The sequence below is a fragment of the Lissotriton helveticus genome, chromosome 10 (assembly GCF_964261635.1).
Source record: "Lissotriton helveticus chromosome 10, aLisHel1.1, whole genome shotgun sequence".
NCBI lineage: Eukaryota > Metazoa > Chordata > Amphibia > Caudata > Salamandridae > Lissotriton > Lissotriton helveticus.
In genome coordinates this window covers 835767953-835785680 of record NC_136071.1, presented here as the reverse complement: position 1 = coordinate 835785680, position 17728 = coordinate 835767953, and positions in this window count along the sequence as shown.

The following is a 17728-nucleotide window of genomic DNA, read 5'->3' as shown; positions in this document are numbered from 1 at the left end:
ATAACAGAATGTTTAGATAACAATTTGCATTCTGTGCATATGATAAGTACAGCTTGGGGAATGCTTAATGTCATGGTGCAGAGAGTTAGTATTGAGAAATAATGTTGCATCAAAAAAAACTCTACGTATAAATATGTGAAAATGTGAGCAGGAGCTCTGAGAGCTAGAACAGAAATATGTGTCTTAACCTGACCCTCAACTGCTAAAGAAAATAAGGGACAAAACCCTGAATACAGGGAAATAGCAGATTGTGAAATTAAACGTGAGCAGACAGGCACCAGCTAGGACATATGGAGAAGGGCAGAGACTTAGAGACTAGGCTCAGCTCCCCTTAGTCCAACATTACATTACTAAAATAGCATCAACGGAGAGTACAAAACACCACAACACAAACAGCATAATCACTGTATTCACTGACATATAACTCTAGAGTAAATTAATCTATTATGATGACCTCTGAGTACCTTGATGTCACTGCACTTGCTTAGTTAAGTATTGGTCACTGTGAGTTCCTATCCCAGCCTATAAACTTGCAAACGATTAAAGGTGTAATTCAAAATCTCCCTAATAATAAATCCCCAGGTTTAGATGGGCACACAAACTCGTTTTACAAATAATCTTTCCTTTCCTAGCCCTGCAGTTATTAGCAGTCTGTGAAGAAGCTAGGGAAAAATGCACCCTCCATCAGAGACGCTCATAGTTAAATTTCTAAAACCTAGTAAACCGGCTGACCACTGTGAGTCATACCGTCTACTATCCCTCATAAATACACATATATATAAATATATAGTATCCCATCCCCGTCAATAGTGCATAATTTACATACAATATTCAAATATCTTCACTAACTGGACCCAGATCTAGAGGCAGTAGTAGTCCTATTAGATGCAGTCAAAGTTTTATTTTCATGAGTATTGAACTATATGTTCACAGTAAGCATGGGCGGATTTAGCGAATCTGGCGTACGCGAACTTGCGTATTTACGGATTCGCAATCCGCAAAATCCGCGAACTCTCGCGAATTTGCGGATTTTTGTGTTTTTTGTGTTCGCAAGGGTTCGCGAGGATTTGTGTACCAGTTCGCAATTGCGAACTTACTTGTCGGCTCGCAACGGCCGCGACTATGTTGTTTCTATGTCTGGTTCATCATCACAGGTTCACAGCACCCTCTCTTTCACCACTGCCACCCTCTGGTACACCCATGCCACCCTCTGGTACATCCTCACTGCCACCCTCTGGTTGGTTTATCACTGTAAATTATGGGGGGGAAAAAAAGCAAGCACACCTGCCCTGCTTCAACTGCCATGAATTAATTTGGGGTTGATTAATGTGTCAGTGATTTTCAAACTTCCAGTCTGGCTGGCACCTGCTTCCTTCCTTATCTGTAATTTGCTTTCTGTTGCAGTGCAATTTTTTTTACACAGGACCTTTATGGCCTACTTGTAGCTATTCTATGAGCCTGCTGTTTGGGTCAGAGCAGGGTCATAGAATAGCTGCAAATAGGCAACTGAACTCTGGAGGGGCCCCTCAGGAAGCACTAGAGTGAATGGTTACTAATGTTAAGATTGAACTTTTGCACCTGCTGATTGCTTTCAGTTCTGCAAAAATAGTTTTTCTGCAATTTCGCGCGATTTGCGGGGCGCGAATCTGTGCGAGATCGATTTCGGAAGCCGCGAATTCGAGCGAATACATGATTTGTTTTTTTTGCGGCGTGTATGTTCGCGTGATTTTGTGCGTGTTCGCAAGGCGCTTGTAGCGCTACGTTTGCGAAGGTACCCTAGCGGTCGTACATGGGCGCGGCCATCTTGTTTGCGTGACGTAATTCCGTTTCCGGCCGCTATGTGTAATCTCGCAAAGTATGCGGCTCGCTAGTACAATTTCGCGCGTGATCGCGAGGAAAATCTCGCGCGAACTTACCCACGCGGTCGTGAACGGGCGCGGCCATCTTGTTTCTCATTCATTGCTATGGTTCTGGGCATGCTCTCTGTATCCTTTCTTAATCTCTGCCATCCTTTGCTTTTTTGAAGTTTTTTTTAAATCTATTTTACTTATTATCTATCCCTCTATTTTTCTAGCTCTATATTGTTGTGTTTTCTGCTACTTTTTGTTAATTTTGAACTACTTTTTTAAACGCTTTTCTTTTCTTCTTCCCTGTTCTATTTCTTCTTTCTTATTTTGCTTCCTTTCTGCCCAGACCATGGCAAAGGGAGCCGGGAAGAAGCCCGCAAAGGGGAAGGGTCCCGCACCCCGTGCCCGGCTCCCGTGCGGGCGTTTGAGGGGGGAGACAGTGATAGCTCGGGAGATTTTTAGTGCGGAGGAGGTGGCCGCACTAATATTTCACGTCCAGCGCCGCCTCCCCAAGACCATCATGGGAGGCGGCAAGATCGCAACCCGCTACGGCATCCGGGAGCGCCGGAAGCGGTGGGAGAAGGTGTGCCGGGCCATGTTTAAACTCTCTGGGGTCCGGCGCACTTATAACTAGGCCACCCACCGCTGGACGGATGTCATGGACCGGGAACGCGACTTGCTGGACGTGCTTGGCGTAGAGATCCCCGGGCTTGGTGAGTAGTAGTAGCTATTTCTAGCTATTTCATCACTACTCTGTTTTATCCGGCTCTGTTATTTGCAAATGTTTGTTTTTTACCAAGAGCAATAATGCTGCCGATTACATTGTAGGTAAATTATATTTCAAAATCTTCTATGCATTTCAGGTGCACTGCTCTCCTTCTCAGTAGCCTTGCTACTATGCTTATTTGTTTTGTATTTTGTGTTCATTTCATTGGCCTGAGAAATTATGTATGAGTGTAGTGTAAAGAACTGCGTAATGCTAGACACTAAGGGTCATATTTTCAATTACCGGCGCATCCCTGCAAAGTAGCAGGGATGCGCCAGTAATTGTGCGCCATGCCACCACCACCCATGGGCCCAAAACGTCACAGAAGCCTTACGCATCTGAGCCGTAAAGGCGGCGCATTGCTGGAGTTGCGTGCCAACGATGGCGCAGCTCCAGCAATGCTCTGGTGTGCCCTATCTCCCCAATGCTGCATCAAGCCGTACGTCGGCTTCAAGCAGGCGCAGGGTTTGAGTCACGCATCATTGTCCTAAAAGTGACTGATTGACATCTTGTAGATTTCCCTCAGCCACTTTTAGGATTCGTTCCTGCGCAGGAACGCCCTCCCTTGCGCCGGAACGCCCCCTGATGGCGCAGGGCTTTACAACGTGATGCATCTCCCATATGCGTCACTTTGTTAATATACGCCGCACCATGACACCTCTTTTGTTCTGCCGCTGCGTCACAAAAGTCATGCAACAATGGAGCAAAAGAGCCGCAAGGGGCTTCAAAATCAGCCCCTACAGACTCAAGTCTAGTCCTTCCTTTAGACACATGGCTATAAGAAGAAATAGTGGTGGTGGTCGGTGGATTTATAGTTTGAGTATTCACTGATCTGCAAGCACGATGGACTTTGTCTGTCACTTCGCGTGCTGCGGACTGCTGCCTGCCAGGCCAAGGTAAACCTTTTTAGTAGTCTGTTTAGTGAGTTACATAGGAACTTTCAAAGTCAACGGTCCGCAAATCAAGCAATACTAATAACGTAGTATACCACATGAGATCGGTCAATATATCCCGTGGAATAGTTGTCTATCTATTTGCTATTTCGCCAAAATATTTTGTATTGTTATTTTGAAATGTTTGATTTGGTTGACAAATATCATCCATGTTTTCTGGTCTTTCTTTCTTTCGTGTTGTACATCAGCTCCCCCCAGGGGCAAGAGGACACAGGAGGAGGAGGAGGGTGCTGTTCAGGATGCAGGCCAGGATCGGGCAGGCGAGGGCTCCTTTGCTGGCCCCAGTAAGTTTTAATTTTAATATAGAGTACCTATTTTTCCCTAGCGTTCCTCATTCGATTTTTTCTAAATCGTCTTTGATCTTCTTGTAGACTGGATCTAAATTCTTATCCTGCCTCGACTATGACTCCCTGTGGTATTACTAGATTATTCTTATTAGTCTGTCTGTGTAGCTAACTAAGATTGCACATTTGGCAATTCCATTGGACTCCCATTCTAGTCAGCAATAGCTCTATGCACTGAGTGCAGTCCTCTGGGATTGTCCATAATGTCTTTTCAAGTCTTCGAAATGTTTATGCTTTGACAATTGCCAACAATAAAAAGGTGAATGACCACCAAGAAAGAATAAGATACTACTTTACTTTTGGTTTGGATACTAGGACAATCCATTCTACTACTGTTGCAGGGACAAATGTGCACAAACAGAACTATGGACACGAAATAATGCAATACATTATTACATTGTGTTTAGTTTTTTTCACATTTCTTTATTCCTCCTAGACCAAATATTATATAGTAGTGAGTGGTGTATTCTAACATTCTTAAATGTACTTTGTAGGTGGAACATCTGGTGGCGGGGCCAGCGCGGAGGTGGTGGTGTTGGACGAGGACTCTGGGGAGGAGGCGGTGCAAGTGCCGGACGTTCCTGTGAGGGTTCACACGGTGGTGGCGGGAAGAGGTAAGCTATATATTCCTTACTTATTGAGATTGAAGACTGCATAATGTGCTTTCTGCACGGGTGTATTATAAATCAACCAGGTAGTAGCCTCCTCTAAATGTACTTCGACTTAGCTGTGAAGTTTTTGGCGAGAAGAATCCCAATAAGATCTGAGATGAACTTGATGGATGGGATGAACGAAAAGCGAAAGAAGGGTGTAAGTAAGTGTGGAAGGACGAGAAATTTAATGATGGCTGGCAAAGAAGAATGATATGTGTTTGCTTGGTCCCCGAGGTGGCTGGGAAGGAAAGAAAATGGTATGGTGCATGGCTGGGTGAATGATGAAGCAAGGATGGGTGGAAGGAGAACAGCCTGGGTGGGTGAAACAGAAACTGTATGTGTGCGCATATACTTTGAATGGATGGATGCCTGGATCATGGTATTATCTGACTCTTAGATAGCATATGTGTATCTAGAGAGAGTAGACGGTCACTGGATGAACTAAGTGTTACCTTGAAGAGCATGTAACACCGCACCCGCACGTCCGTTCCAGTGTAGGAAAGGCAAGGAAAAGAAGTTGTAATTTTGTCCAAATACTACCATGAATAGTAGCAGTAGTTTGTATTGCAACTGCAAGCACAGCATATATCCGGTTCTTACGGTGGACACTCCCTACCTCTCTTAATAACTTTAGTTTAGTAGTAGTACGTCATTCATGTGTGGGTGTATCACTGTTCACTCAATAATAAGCAGAGCACCTAAAGTCATCCCATATGTCATCAAATTCATCCCATGTGAAGTGATAGATAATCAAATTATTTAGCTTCTTCATTTTCCTTTTCTAGTACTCATTTGCACTGTAGGGTGAAAGCTAAATTAATTAAGCAGTAGCCCTTGTAACAGAGTATTCTCAGTGCCACCCGTAATAGAAAAGGAAGAGCTTCACCACCTGCATGTACTGGACCGGTACAGTAACGCAAGTCTGTCTCGCTCATCATGGTGTGCGTCTGTTTTTCTCGGGTGCAAGTTCACTGCGCTGGCATTATGCCGGCTTGCATAAGATAACGTACCAATTTTCCTAAACAAGAGAGAAGAAGAAGAATAAGACTGGTGGACTGTCATAGTCGACTGTAATGGAAGTCCATAGTGCTCGTAGAATTAGTTCCTTAAACTCCCACTAATGTTAGAGCAAGGATGAAGAAGTGGGAGGTTAGATAGATACTGTCCTCAATAGTTATGTACTGTGCTTTCAATTTGCTACTTGTGCTGTGACACAACTTTGTGCTCAATCACTTTGTGTTATTAATCTTAAGGAGCATTGGTTACAGACTATGTCTTTCTTTCTTCATATAGTTGCTCCTTCCAAATCAACTAGACCATCACGGAGGGAGCAGGCTCGAGTGGCCCGGCAACGGAGGCTGGATGCCACTGTCGCCGAATATCGGCGGCCGGTGGCCCTGGAGGAGGAGGACACGCAGTCAACCGGTACGACAACAACAACATCTACTGGGACAGCTGCATCCTCCTCCGTGCCCCCACGGGCTGCCAGCCAGCGCAGTGCTCCAGCGGTACGGAGCCGGGCTACCAAAGCCAACCGCCACCGCCGAGCAGCAAAGACACCAGCTGCCCCCCACAGGAGTTGCAAGGCACGCCAGCGCCGCTTATCCCTAGGAGTGTCCTACCTGGAGCAGGAGGTCCATACCTACAAGAACTTGGTGGAGGGCCTCCGCTTCGACCATGCCACCCTCCGCAAGGAGTATGATGCCCTGGCCGCTAAAGTCAACAGCACCCTCCCGTAGTGTAGTGTCCCTTGCCCCTTTTTTAGAGACTTTTGGGGGGTGGGAATTGGGAGTTGGGTTGTGGGACTTTTGAAGGACAATCGTTGGGGTTAGGGAGGGTCTTGCGGGAGATTATTTTGTTAGGGCTACTAAAATATACTTTTTGAAACTTTATCTGACCATACCTGTTTTTTACTGCTTTTGAGTCTGGTGGGTGGGGGTTTAACAGTAAGTTTGTTTTCCTGAGGAGTCCTAGGACTTTAGTAGTACTATCGTCAATCTCTCGTCTATTCCTAATACTCCATTATACTACCTCCCACCAAACGCTTATCTTACCTGTAATTTGTGTTTGAAAGTAGGGCTAGTCCCAGGGCTGGCTCCACAGGAAATGGCGATTAAGGTTGGCAATCCTGGGCGGATTAAATGTCCTCATTGCGGTGGTACTAGTGGTGTGACACAGTGGCAGTTGCATGCATATGGAAAAAAAGAAAATGAAACCTGGTTTGTCCTTACTATAGCATTACAACGGTACGATAGAGAATATAGGAGGTGACAGTTCACTAGAACAGTGCCACACAGAGCCTAACAAATGGTAAAGTAGAAAGTATAACTAGTACTTGTGTTGAATTTCTTTGACATTGGCTACTACTACAAGAAATAGTACTGAAGCTAGCTGAGTAAGTCTAGAATATATCCTAGGATTCCTTCACCAGCCTGTTGCTATGACCTTATCCCCCCCAGCAAGTGTGTGGAATTATTGATGTCATTTAGTCACACATCAAGCAAAACCACACAGCCCGGGGGGAGACGGTTAGGGTTTTGAAAATTGATGGGAATGGGGGTTTCTTTTTGGGTAGGTTTTGTTGAGAGAAAAAAAAAGCACAGCATTGACAAACAAGAATTGAAGATAAAGAAATCTTTGGGTACATGGCTAAATCTTTTGAACACTAAGTGCCTCTCACAGAGTAAGTGATCCCCCCTTTCCCACCATGGATTTTTTTCAAGTCGCTTGCAACAAAAATTACACATTCCCACGAGTGCTCTAAAACCCCAGAACTCAGTTGCAAAAACTAAGAACACCCCGAAACACATGCAATCCTGCTGCTAGGGCTAACCCTAACGAACCCTAAGTTACAAAAAGTACCAAAACCTTTTTCATCATGGATGTTGTTAAAAGCAGTTTTATCCGGTATTAGACCTTCCCAGCAATGGCCCCAGAGCCGTCAACCCAGGCGAAAAGAAGTAGAAGACCCCCAAACTGCCAAAAAGCAAAAGTACAAAAATGTGGACTTAGTCACTTTTCTCAAAATTTGCCAAATCACTCAGCGCGCGCTCTGCAGCTAGGCCCTAACTCCCCTCTGCCTCCATGGATTTCCTTCAAACCTCTTGCTATCTAAACTATCCATACCCAGTAGTGCTCCCAGGCCCCGAAACCCACCCACAAACACCAGGAAGCCCCCCAAACAGACCCCTGAAAACGCTACATTGAGCAAAAAGTCAGAAAAGGCAAAACCTTTTTTCCTCATGAATGTTGTTTAAACCAGTTTTATCCGGTATTAGACCTTCCCAGCAATGGCCCCAGAGCCGTCAACCCAGGCGAAAAGAAGTAGAAGACCCCCAAACTGCCAAAAAGCAAAAGTACAAAAATGTGGACTTAGTCACTTTTCTCAAAATTTGCCAAATCACTCAGCGCGCGCTCTGCAGCTAGGCCCTAACTCCCCTCTGCCTCCATGGATTTCCTTCAAACCTCTTGCTATCTAAACTATCCATACCCAGTAGTGCTCCCAGGGCCCAAAACCCACCCACAAACACCAGGAAGCCACCCAAACAGACCCCTGAAAACGCTACATTGAGCAAAAAGTCAGAAAAGGCAAAACCTTTTTTCCTCATGAATGTTGTTTAAACCAGTTTTATCCGGTATTAGACCTTCCCAGCAATGGCCCCAGAGCCGTCAACCCAGGCGAAAACAAGTAGAAGACCCCCAAACTGCCAAAAAGCAAAAGTACAAAAATGTGGACTTAGTCACTTTTCTGAAAATTTGCCAAATCACTCAGCGCGCGCTCTGCAGCTAGGCCCTAACTCTCCTCTGCCTCCATGGATTTCCTTCAAACCTCTTGCTATCTAAACTATCCATACCCAGTAGTGCTCCCAGGCCCCCAAACCCACCCACAAACACCAGGAAGCCCCCCAAACAGACCCCTGAAAATGCTACATTGAGCAAAAAGTCAGAAAACGCAAAACCTTTTTTCCTCATGAATGTTGTTTAAACCAGTTTTATCCGGTATTAGACCTTCCCAGCAATGGCCCCAGAGCCGTCAACCCAGGCGAAAACAAGTAGAAGACCCCCAAACTGCCAAAAAGCAAAAGTACAAAAATGTGGACGTAGTCACTTTTCTAAAAATTTGCCAAATCACTCAGCGCACGCTCTGCAGCTAGGCCCTAACTCCCCTCTGCCTCCATGGATTTCCTTCACACCTCTTGCTATCTAAACTATCCATACCCAGTAGTGCTCCCAGACCCCGAAACCCACCCACAAACACCAGGAAGCCCCCCAAACAGGCTCCCGAAAACGCTACATTGAGCAAAATGTCAGAAAATGCAAAACCTTTTTCATCATGGATGTTGTTAAAAGCAGTTTTATCCGGTATTAGACCTTCCCAGCAATGGCCCCAGAGCCGTCAACCCAGGCGAAAACAAGTAGAAGACCCCCAAACAGCCAAAAAGCAAAAGTACATTTGATTAAAGTTTTAATTATATTAACTTGTGCAAAACAAAGAAAGACAGAAACACAGGAATAAAAGTCAATAAGTACGAAAAAGAAAATGTCTGAATTCATTGGCTCATTTTCAGGCCTCGGTGTCAGGGAAGAAGAGTTCGTCCTCATACTCTGCGAAATGATCAGGCAGGAATAGGTCAGTGTCACCTAACGCAGAAGAAATTCCCTCATCTAAGTTGCTGTCCTCCTCGTCTTCTTGCGTCGTGCGATCTGGTACTTTGAAATCTGGTGGTATGAGGTGCTCATTCATCTTGATCATTGTCAATATCTCCACATTTTTGGGCGAGAGGCGGGTCCGTTTGCAAGTTACAATGCCACCAGCAGCACTAAAAACACGTTCAGAAGACACACTTGCGAGTGGGCAAGACAAGTAATGTATAGCCAGGCGGGAGATCTCTGGCCACAATTCTTTTTTCCCATGCCAATACGCCAATGGGTCAGCATTAACATAGACCTCTGTTGAGTCATTCAGATAGTCCTGCACCATCGACTCAAAGTTCTCCACGTTTCCTCCACTTTGCTGAATTTTCGCTCGGACCTTTTCAGAACCATAACCAATCTCAGCTAGCCAATCGTCTTCACCCAGTTCCATGGCCTTAACTACATTGGCGCCATTATCCGTGGAAACATAACCAATGACGCGTTTTTTTGGAGACAGCCAGTGAAAGACCTTTGTGTTGAACTCATTCAAAATGTTTTCTGCTGTATGACGTTTCTCCAAGCCAAACATGGCTAGTGTTGCATGTTTCCGAGCAGCTTTAAAAACTTGGTCCAGGTCAGCACCTGCATTTAGCTTTGCTTTAACCCCTGAAAAAGAGACCCAGTGTGCAGTGATGCACATGTAATCAGTGCCTGCGCCACTGGTCCACATGTCTGTTGTGAGATGTATCATCGACTCAAAGTTCTCCACGTTTCCTCCACTTTGCTGAATTTTCGCTCGGACCTTTTCAGAACCATAACCAATCTCAGCTAGCCAATCGTCTTCATCACCCGATATTTCTGTTGTGTCTGGTGCAGATGATGCGGTTGCCGGTGTCTTTAATGGCTGAGAGGTCACTTGTGCCACAGCCACAGGTGCAGAAGTGGAGTCTTCTGACTGGGGATGGCCTGCTGATGCTGATGTACTGCCTTTTCCTTCAATTTGCTTCCGTTCTTTTTCAAACCTGATGGCTGACCAGGCTACCCAACGTTTGTACTTTGTAGCATCTTCATCACTAAAAGGAAATAATGCAGAGCCTGCCAGCGCCTTTTTGTAGCGTGGATGCAGAATAGTAGCACAAATGTAATGCTGTTCTGAGTGGATCTTTTGAAGACGTTCATCGCCACGTAGACGCTCTAATAATTTCTCCGCCAAAAGAAAAGCGTCTTGCTTTTCTTCATCGTTTTGAAACTTTGAAGACACCGCCTTCAGTTTGTGCTCCAGCATGCGCAACAATGGGTCCTCCCTGCTGACTGCACGCGTGAAGAACTCAAAAGGATGAAGCATGTCTGTCAGGCTTTTAACTAGCTCCCCTTGCGCCGCATTTAACCTAAGGTCCTCCTTCACAGCTGTACCCATTGTTAAGAAATACTGATCGAGTACCGTAAACTGCTCATACAGACGCTCAAGCATGTAGAAGGTTGAGTTCCAACGTGTTGGCACCTCCTGGATGAGTGCTTTCACTGGCATTCGACGTTCATGTAGCAGGCTCCTCAGATGCTTCCGAGCCTTAAAAGAATGGCTGAAAGGGTTGCACATTTTTCGCCAGGTGACCACTAACTGGCATGCTGGACTTTCTTTCTCCAAGAATTTTTTAACAACCAGGTTTATACAGTGCGCCAAACACGGCACTCTGAAAAAGTCACCCAGTTCCATGGCCTTAACTACATTGGCGCCATTATCCGTGGAAACATAACCAATGACGCGTTTTTTTGGAGACAGCCAGTGAAAGACCTTTGTGTTGAACTCATTCAAAATGTTTTCTGCTGTATGACGTTTCTCCAAGCCAAACATGGCTAGTGTTGCATGTTTCCGAGCAGCTTTAAAAACTTGGTCCAGGTCAGCACCTGCATTTAGCTTTGCTTTAACCCCTGAAAAAGAGACCCAGTGTGCAGTGATGCACATGTAATCAGTGCCTGCGCCACTGGTCCACATGTCTGTTGTGAGATGTATCATCGACTCAAAGTTCTCCACGTTTCCTCCACTTTGCTGAATTTTCGCTCGGACCTTTTCAGAACCATAACCAATCTCAGCTAGCCAATCGTCTTCATCACCCGATATTTCTGTTGTGTCTGGTGCAGATGATGCGGTTGCCGGTGTCTTTAACGGCTGAGAGGTCACTTGTGAGATGTATAGTGTGAACAGCACTCTTCTGCAAAGCTGCCCCAATCACCTCCAGCACATCTTCATGTAGTGCTGGAACCGCCGGTCCTCGGATGTTTGTTTCCGTTCTGGGAAGGACATGGCTTTTGTAGTTCGGACTGGACTGTTCCCATGGGGCAACAGGGTCAGCGCTGATTTGCATATCGCCCTTGTCTAACCTAGGGTGGTGTGGAGTGGAAAAACGATGGATTTGGGCCCAGATCTTTTGACTGGGGTGAATGTGTGACATTGATCCACATTCTGTCCATCATTGTTGTGTTTGCAGTTACCGCTCTAAGTGTACTGGGGATGCTCAGACGTGAGTCCCAGACACTCCACACCACTGGAATCAAGCTAGCCGGGCTGATGAGAGGTGTTACCTCGAAACCGGGCCGGTCCTCGGATGCTTGTTTCCGTTCTGGGAAGGACATGGCTTTTGTAGTTCGGACTGGACTGTTCCCATGGGGCAACAGGGTCAGCGCTGATTTGCATATCGCCATTGTCTAACCTAGGGTGGTGTGGAGTGGAAAAACGATGGATTTCGGCCCAGATCTTTTGACTGGGGTGAATGTGTGACATTGATCCACATTCTGTCCATCATTGTTGTGTTTGCAGGAACCGCAACTCGGGCAAAATAGTACCGGCTAGGAACCTTCCATTTAGGGCAGAGCGCTGCCACTAATTCGAGAAAACCAACCCCTTCGACAAAAAAAAAAGGGAGAAGATCCAGCGCTAGCATTTTAGCCAGCTTAGTGTTATACAGACGCACCATTGGGTGGTTGCGGTCATATGGCGCGTCTGAAAACAACATTGTTTTAACGTTGCCCTGGACCATTTTACGGGACGATGATAACTTCTTCTACCCAGTTACGCTCGCTGATGAACTTTTTCGCATTGGTGTCTCACTCTGTCCCACACTCTTAGTGTGGCTCCCAGGGGTACTGGGTGTAAGTGAAGTGTGTGATACTTCTTCCTCCTCGTCATCATCAGATGGAACATCAACGTTTTCTCGACTTGCAATTCGGGCTTCCTTGATCTCCTTTAGGTGCGCAAACCATTGGACAGCGTGCTGTCTCTCAAGATGACCTCTCTGGCCTCCAGTCCCATAGTTGGTACCAAGCTTACCACGACTAACTGCAAGCTTACAAATGCTACAAATGGCTATGTTTTCCCTTTTTGTGGAAACACTAAAGAAGTCCCAAACTGCGTACTTGAAATGTCTGTGGGGGCCGGAGGAGGCGATACTGGTGGTGGCCGTGCTGCTAATGCCAGATGAAGTGGAGGATGTGTATTGCTGAACTTTACTATGTTGTGCACTTTCACCACCACTAATTGAGGTCGAGGTGGATGGAGGTCCCTTCTGGCGAGTAAGAAATATGGAAGCGGTACGTTGTGGTGTACTATTTAACATCAATGATTCTGGTGTTCCCATTGCCTCCTCGTCAACTTCATCATCACGCTCAGCAGCCTGTCGGGCTAGGGTCAAAATGTCTGTTTGCTGCATGCCCGCTGGGGCTTCAGTGACGTTAGTGATGATGACTGCGTCGTCGTCGTGAGAGTCTTCAGCAGCAGGAGCCACTTCTTGTTGAGCGTCATCACACTCCATAACTTTGAGAGTTTCGACGACCTTCCTTTTACGCTTAGCTACCTTTGTCAGATCATGGTGTGCCTCCTCAACCTCACTCTCAGATGGCAGTGGTGCTGGTTCCCAAGTAAGATCCAGATCATCAGAAGGAGGTGGGCTTGAAGAAGATGTAGACACCAACACCCTTGATCTTTTCCTTGCTCGGGATGTGGACGACAATGAATGATCATCAGGAGGAGTGGCTTCCTCGAATGATACCTCGGCTTGATTATAGATTTCCAGATGTGCCCCTACTTCTGGAGGAACAACTATTGTGGCCACTTGTTGTGCCCCTCCATGCACCTCTGCTTGCTCCTCTCCTTGCGCCGCCTCTCCTTCCACATGTACTTGGGCTTGTACTTGCACAGGAGATTGTTGTTGCGGCTGTGGTTGTTCACCACTCGTCAGTTGAGCTACAACAACCTGTGTTGATTGAGGGACATTGCTGCTGCTTTCTTGCGATGAGCCAACATCACTGGTCGATGGTGATTGAAGAACTATACTGGCTGTCTCTGAAGCACTCAAGGGCTTGGACCTAAGTTGGCGTGGTGGTGGTGGCACTGAGCCCAATGGAGCGGAGGTGCTGCTCCCAGCTTGGTCCCCAGCAGACCCTGCTGCTGCAGCAGGCGTACTTTTTTTTCCCCAAAAAATGTGGCGGTCGTCATCACACCAGTCTCCTTGGCAAGTGGCGCCACTTGCTTCTTCTGCTCCTTACTGGCAACTTTCTTGCTAGAGGAGCTACGGGCAACTTTTTTTGGGGCCATCTTCTTCAGATGTCACTCTGAACAGCAGGCCGCAGTTGCACAAGTTGCAGAGTTGTCTGTGGCCACACGTGATGTTGTGCTGCACACACCGCAGCAGGACTTCTTCCTGGCACTGGTGGTTCTCTTGTGCACCTACAAGCAATGGAAAACAGAGGAACATCAGTTATACACCCCAAAAAGTCGAAAAAACACACATAAATCTGCACAATCCCAACCCATCCATGGCCTGAATGGTGTTTAAATTCAAGAAGACAACCCACAGAAAGACTAGGCCCATGCACCACTCACTACCCCTGGCCAAAAGGCCCCACCAGCAGCCCCAAAAAAACGACAAAAAACACAAAATTCAGCACAATCCCATCCCATCCATGGCCTCAATGGTGTTTAAATCCAAGAAGACACCCCACAGAAAGACTAGGCCCATGCACCACTCACTACCCCTGGGCATAATGGATGAAAGCTAGGCAAAATGAGTGCAGGCCTCATACACTGCCTCTCTTCAAAATGGCCCCTTGCACCCCAAGCACATGTTGCCTGTACCAGCACTCAAGATGGCCACCACCACCACCCACATGGCCAGTCCAAATCAACAGTAGCACCCCCAAAAAAAGGAAAAACACACAAAAATCACCACAATCCAATGCCATCCAGGATGTTTACATTAAAGACAGTGAGACCGCCACACAGCCAGACTCAGTCCATGCACCACTCACTACCCCTGGGCAAAAGGCCCCAACAGCAGCCCCAATAAAACGACAAAAAACACAAAATTCAGCACAATCCCAGCCCATCCATGGCCTCAATGGTGTTTAAATCCAAGAAGACACCCCACAGAAAGACTAGGCCCATGCACCACTCACTACCCCTGGGCATAATGGATGAAAGCTAGGCAAAATAAGTGCAGGCCTCAGACACTGCCTCTCTTTAAAATGGCCCCTTGCACCCCAAGCACATGTTGCCTGTACCAGCACTCAAGATGGCCACCACCAGCACCCACATGGCCAGTCCAAATCAACAGTAGCACCCCCAAAAAAATGAAAACACACAAAAATCACCACAATCCAATGCCATCCAGGATGTTTACATTAAAGAGAGTGAGACCCCACAGGCAGACTCAGTCCATGCACCACTCACTACCCCTGGGCAAAAGGCCCCAACAGCAGCCCCAATAAAACGACAAAAAACACAAAATTCAGCACAATCCCAGCCCATCCATGGCCTTAATGGTGTTTAAATCCAAGAAGACATCCCACAGAAAGACTAGGCCCATGCACCACTCACTACCCCTGGCCAAAAGGCCCCACCAGCAGCCCCAAAAAAATGACAAAAAACACAAAACTCAGCACAATCCCAGCCCATCCATGGCCTCAATGGTGTTTAAATCCAAGAAGACACCCCACAGAAAGACTAGGCCCATGCACCACTCACTACCCCTGGGCATAATGGATGAAAGCTAGGCAAAATAAGTGCAGGCCTCAGACACTGCCTCTCTTCAAAATGGCCCCTTGCACCCCAAGCACATGTTGCCTGTACCAGCACTCAAGATGGCCACCACCACCACCCACATGGCCAGTCCAAATCAACAGTAGCACCCCCAAAAAAAGGAAAAACACACAAAAATCACCACACTCCAATGCCATCCAGGATGTTTACATTAAAGAAAGTGAGACCCCACAGGCAGACTCAGTCCATGCACCACTCACTACCCCTGGGCAAAAGGCCCCAACAGCAGCCCCAAAAATACGACAAAAAACACAAAATTCAGCACAATCCCAGCCCATCCATGGCCTCAATGGTGTTTAAATCCAAGAAGACACCCCACAGAAAGACTAGGCCCATGCACCACTCACTACACCTGGGCATAATGGATGAAAGCTAGGCAAAATAAGTGCAAGCCTCAGACACTGCCTCTCTTCAAAATGGCCCCTTGCACCCCAAGCACATGTTGCCTGTACCAGCACTCAAGATGGCCACCACCACCACCCACATGGCCAGTCCAAATCAACAGTAGCACCCCCAAAAAAAGGAAAAACACACAAAAATCACCACAATCCAATGCCATCCAGGATGTTTACATTAAAGAGAGTGAGACCCCACAATCAGACTGAGTCCATGCACCACTCACTACCCCTGGGCAAAAGGCCCCAACAGCAGCCCCAAAAAATCGACAAAAAACACAAAATTAAGCACAATCCCAGCCCATCCATGGCGTCAATGATGTTTAAATTCAACAAAACTGTTGTATAATGCATGCACCCATAACCAACCCTGGTCCTACTGGATACTGTGGCTACCCACAATATATTTTATTTAATGTTCTGAAAAAGTTCCAAAATTGTAGTTGCAGCAACTGTAATGCCCCAACAAACTTACTTGTGAAAGTTGATTTCTAATCCAAAAGTGATCCAAAGAAAGTCAAAAAGGCCTCAAATCCAAATATCCAGCAGCACCCACAAAAAGTAATCCTTCCAGGTCAAGGTCCAAATGAAAGTGACCAGCACATGAAGAAAGCACTGGGAGGAGCCTGCTGGACAGGAACAGGAAGTTGGAGACTGTGGGGCACTTCCTTCCTCTCCCCCCCCCAAAAAAAATGGACTCCTTGCAACAAAAAAGTGCAGGCAAATGTCAACCTGAGGAGTGATTCTGATAATAATCATCATTTTCTGAAGGTTTATGCTGTTTGCTGGTGGATTTCTTGTGCAGAATTGCAAAATCTCTATTTCGCGAGTGCGAGATTGTTCCTGCCCGCCGCACCTACGTGTTCGCAATTGCGAACTCTCGCGATGCGTGCTGTGCAAGGTAAGGTGGCAAGCCGCGATTACGTATTCGCGGGCGCCAACTCCCGCGGGATCCCGCAGCAAGATCCAAAATGGTGCACCACTCGCAAAATATCGAGAAAAACAACTCGGCAAACGCTGAATGACGGAAAGTGAACGCCGTGCGCCACGCCGCGCGCCGCAATATTGTATCACCAAGCAAAAAAATCCGCCGCGTGCGAATAGACGGATTTTCGGCAAATTCGCTAGAGTTCGCGGATTGCGAATTTGCCGAAAACCCGCAAATTCCGCGAGCAGAACGGATTTTACGCCCATGCTTAGTTCACAGTACTTCGAAGGATGAGCATGCCGTCCCCGTTCTTACCCTGGATCCGACTATTATACATCCTCCCCCATCACCTGAATTCATGTTAATGGATTTATGCCTGCACCCTTAGAACTAAAAGGGGCACCAGACAGGAATGTCCCTATCTCCTACCCTCTTTGCCCTAGCACCTGAGCCCCTGGCATGCATATCACACACATCCTATTTGACATCTGCTCTCAATTTCACTTCCCTTAAATTAATGGTTTCCATTTATGCTATAGACATGGTGATAAATGTGAAATCTTTTGAAGACAACCTGGCATCAATAATAAGAGAATGTGTAAGGTTTGGGGGGCATTCTGGCTTGCGGATTAATTGGAGCAGATCCCTAATATTTCCTCTCATTCTTGCATCCAAGCCTATACAGGTTGAGTTCCCCTTGGAATGATGTGGCCGCAAGGAGGGAGCTGCTGGGCTGTGCTCTCGGTCCGGGATCACAATAGTGCAAATCCCGACCGTAGCGACCCCCCCCCGAACCCCCCTAAGCCTGGCAGGGAAAGCAGTGGGTCACACTGGGAAATCTTAGCAGACCCAGGATTCCTCAGAACACGGAGGAAGACGTCACCTCTGGTCGGGTCGGCTCGCCCCTGCGAATCGGTCTAGGGATCACCGGAGCCCCCCAACGGCAAGGTGACCGGAGTGGACCCCCCCACCGCAGCCCAAGCTAAAGCGCACAACCAGCGCATCACTCACCTGGCCCGGAGGTGGAGTAGAGCAGGCTCGGGAGCAAGCGGAGTTCCAGGAGAGATACAGGAGGCTCCGTGGGCAGACCACCCACGCCGAGATGGACCTGGGTCC